Genomic DNA, 4,648 nt, shown 5'->3' on the forward strand with positions numbered 1-4,648 from the left:
AGGCTTCTTCCTCGGCAAACTCTGGGTAAAACTGTCCCTTCAATTCGCATTGGAACTCCTGCCACGTCCCAATCTCACCTTGCCTTTTATCTGTGGTCCTACGTCGCCACCATAAAAGCGCAATGTTAGTAAGAAACATTGAAGCAGTATTTACCTTAACCGCATCATCCACGATGCCTTTGGCACGGAAGTAGTGTTCCATCCTCCAGAAGAAATTGTCCACATCGCATGCAGACCTTATCCCAGCGAACTCTTTCGGCTTCGGGACATCTTCGTTATTGAGTGCTGCACTTGACACTCCTTTCCCCACGGCTGCTTGACACAAGGCTAACTCTCCCTCGAGCTCCTCTATCCTTGTGTTCAAAGCCCTCGTCGTGGCTATTGTTTCCTCCTTCAAAGCCATCATCATGGCTTCGAGAGCATTGTTCCTCTCCGTCAGCTTCTTCCTTTGGGAATCTAGTAACTCTTGCACACTATCCCTGTGGAAAGTGAGACACTTGGTAACAAAGTCCCTTGACTGCTCCCTCAAGTCATCAATGCTTTCCCCAAGCGCATTGCTCGACTCTTTGGCGTCCTCCATGGACTCCTCAAGTTTCCCCACGCGTTCCTCAACAGCCGACAACATCTCCCTCAAAGACTTCCTCGCCCACCTTTGTTCAGACTCTTCTCTTGACATCCCAACGGTGCCTTCGAACCAACTCGAATATCACTTGGTTCAAAACCTGCTCGGAAACCACTTGTCACGGGGCTAGACCTTTCGTCTCGCAATCCGTGCGGCCTTAGGCGATCCGTTTGCTCCAAACTCGCCCAAGTCAGCCTTATCTCAATGAGGATTCTTTAAGAACTCCTCCAAGGCACCAATTGAACAGCGGAAGTGATTTATGCCAAAATAAGCTAAGCAAAAGAACAACAGAAAGAGCGCTCGCAAAGTGTTTGAGTAAATGCTCTCTATTTCTCTTATTCATAAGGAATAATGAAACAATTCAGGAGTGAGTACAAATGAGGGGGAGGCTCTCTATTTATAGTTGAGCTCCCCCAAAACCGACGGTTAAGATACAAATACATCGACGGACGAGATTAACCATATCCCTTTATTTTAGGGATTTACAAGATATGCCATATAAAATCTAATCTAATCTTTACAAGATATGATTCTCTCTATCTTCTAAGATTAGTTACCATATTAGCCTAAGTTGCCATCTCTTCGCTATCGGGCCAACTAGGCTTCAATCTGACAGGCTTCTCCAATATCTCATTGAATCGGGCCAGTTCTCGTGGGCCAAATGATCCCCATCTGAGCAATAGACCTCCATTGGATGCATTTGGTGCGATGGTCACGGGCTTTGAACTGCGGCCCGTGACACTAGGGTCATCTCGAGGTGCAGTCGCTCAGGGTCTAATGTTGAAAGGGGTTTAGAATATTAGTTTTTAGTTTTTAGAGATTAAAAAATTCTTTTAACTTTTAAAAGTAAAAAAAAAATTATCTAACTTTTAAGAGGCCTCAAAAATTCTTTTTTTAGCTTTTAGGGGCCTAATTTTATTTTTACTAACTTTTAAGGGACCTAAAAAAATTTTCTTCGACTTCTAAGTAACCTAAAACCTCATTTTATTGTTTTACCTAGAGCCCAAAAATATTAAGATTGAGACTATTGTAACTATGTTCTGTAAAAAAACTAAGGGTGAGTTGGGAAGGGTTTATCATCCTTTAACCTAAATATCTTTCTCTTTTCTTGTTTGCTGCTCCATTTCTTCAAAATCTGTTTTGCCCAAATGAGTTGGCTAGTTAGTATAAGATACAAAAATTGGAGTGAGTTTATTGGCCCGTTTGGTCCACAACCAATGAGCTCCCCTTTTCAAATGAGTTTGTTTAGTGTGATGGGTCATGTCGGGTTGGTTCATACCCAAGTTTATTTTTGGATCCAAAAAAGTTTATTTTACTATTTAAAAAATAATAAAATAATAAAAATTATATTTTTAAGTTATATATTTTTATAATTAAATTTAAATTTTAAAAATATATTTTATTATTTAAATTGAATTGATTGACCTGATTTTAAAATATAAAAATCATTATTCAAATTCAACCTTAATTAAACCAAGACTATTGAACAGATTATTTGGCCCTTAGATAAGTCTATCAATAAGTAGTGAGTTTAAAATACAGAATTTGGAATAAGTTTATTGGCACGTTTCGTCCACATGCAATTATAGGCTCGTTAATAGAGTGGCTAAAGGAACTCAATCCAATAATCATGCAGTGAACACAAACCATTCTTACCAATAAACCAGTGCCAACTTTGGTTAAATGTGGGCCTTTTACACTTTTAGTATAAACTTTTATCTCTAATATGATTAAGCAATTCATCGCTTTTATCTTCTGAGTCGAAATTAAGGTATTCATCATCAGTAATAGTAACTGTTTTCTTCACTATGAATGTATTTCAAAAAAATAAACGAATAATCATGAAATGTAATTCAGTCCTACGAGTAGTAATCAAACTTCTAACCTCATGCTTTGTCTTCCCTATTACAATATTATGTTGAAACTACTTTTATTCCTCAATTAAAAAGTTCAGTTACCCCATAAAAAAAGGTAGAGCCTTGTCTTCTCTCTTCCCAAATTTGAGGAAATTCTTTTTCATCCCTACACAAAAAATGTTTCGTCTTTTTCCTTGAAAGAAAAAGTTCTCTCTTTTGTTCTTTTCTTTTTTAAAAATTCCAAACACAAAGAAGTATTCGTCCTCGTTCAAATACAAAGCTTCATATACAAAAGGTTTCCTTTTTTTTTCCTCTCAATTTTCTGATTGTGTCATATCATCATACTTTAATAGAATCCGAATTCAAGAATCAGATTGAAATTTTTTTTATCAAGCTTCAATATTAATGCGGACAAAAAAAATTCAGGGACCAAATTGAAAAATTACAAAATTCAAGAATTATATATTACTTTATACCTAAATTTTCTTATTTCTATTTTCAACTTTCAGCTCATTTATGCAAATAGACATGTAAAAGTTACTCATGGGCCTTGCAAAAAGAATCACTAATATATTGGGCTATTCTTGGGCCAATGCTAATGTAGAAGATAGTCAACTATAAGTGCACATTGTAAAGGTTTTATCTAAAAGTTCAATTAAGCCCATTCTTCGTATCGAAGAATGAACTTTCCATTGATCTCATGATATCAGATGTCTTCAGCATAGGTTTTTATGTTTTAGGAGTGACAAAATGATGGAGATTGCTCTAAGTTTCTGCCTACATATTGTTAAATTTCAATGGCATTGTCTATCTGCCTAGGCAGAATCACGTTGCTATGATGTTGTCAATTCTTATAAACAAATGAATAAAGTACTAGGAATTTTTTTAATAAACCATTTGATCATTCAATAATGACCTCAAAGATTTTTAGGAGATTGCTTTAGGTGAAAGTCAAAGTTTTTGTTGAAATGTGATTATTAGGTGATACTTCTTTCCAAAGCCTTTTTCTTGGATTGGAGGGTAAAAGCATATAACTATTCATATGCTCAAAAGAATCTAATACATCTAGATTGCATCATGATCTTTGGATAGTGATGCCAAGAAAATGTTGGCGTGATTGGTGCCCTTATTATCTAAGAAAATGAAAATTGAATCTTAGTTCTTTATCTTTCCCTATTCTTAATGCATGATTAGCCAGCTTGTTTTAATTTGCACAATGCATTTTTTATGTAGAGATTACCTAGGGCTATGATTTACTTTTTCTAATGGCAATACACTTATTCCAAATAGAGGATACTAATGCCAAAAAGAAACTATTTCCACTAATGATGGTGGGGTGAGTGGCACAAAGTTCGAAACCTTTTAAATAAGGTTTCAAATTCAAGTCTTATAGATTGAAAAAATAGACTCAAAAAAAATTACCCCTAATTTAAATGTTCATTCTGGCTTAATTCTAATTTTAATCGTATCAAAACAATGTTCACAAAGTTATTACCCTCTTATTCCAATCATGGATTGATTTTTGGTTGAAAACCAAGATCTTTTTAGGTATACATGTTTGACTTTGGCATAGTTGCGAAGGCAATGCAGCTATTATTAGGGACCATGCTATTAGATATTATATTATATTAAGGCTTGGAGGGCACTTCCTAGTGTTTAACAGGTTCATAATTTAAGGAGATAAATTGTTCTCTAATGATTGATTAGCCAAAAAGGAAAGAGCAAAGACAAACAAAGGAAAGGTGAAAAAGTTAATGATTTGGTCAATCAAAGAAAAGGGTTTGTTTGCACATATGGTACAAAGCTCACTATTGTTTCTTCATGCTTCATTGATTTCCCACTGGCTTTTATATCCATTAAACAAATCTTCTTTGACGCTTCCATATTAAAAAGTTGCTAAACTTAGAGACGGAAAAGAAAAAACCAATTCTAAAGTGGGTTATAGCTCAATCATTCACCTAAGATTTTCTTTTTGCTTGTCAGTAAGCTTATCTTATAGGGTGGTGTACTGTTTGTTGTCTAGCCGACTGTTTTCTTTTATCTTTTTATGCGTGAAATTTCTGTATTTGATAATTATATTAGATCTTAATTAAATTTGAAGTCGAATCAAGTCAAACTCTTAAATAAAAGACAAAACTCATCTAATATTATTTTTACCATCCACAAGACT

The sequence above is a fragment of the Gossypium hirsutum genome, chromosome D03 (assembly GCF_007990345.1).
Source record: "Gossypium hirsutum isolate 1008001.06 chromosome D03, Gossypium_hirsutum_v2.1, whole genome shotgun sequence".
Taxonomy (NCBI): Eukaryota; Viridiplantae; Streptophyta; class Magnoliopsida; order Malvales; family Malvaceae; genus Gossypium; species Gossypium hirsutum.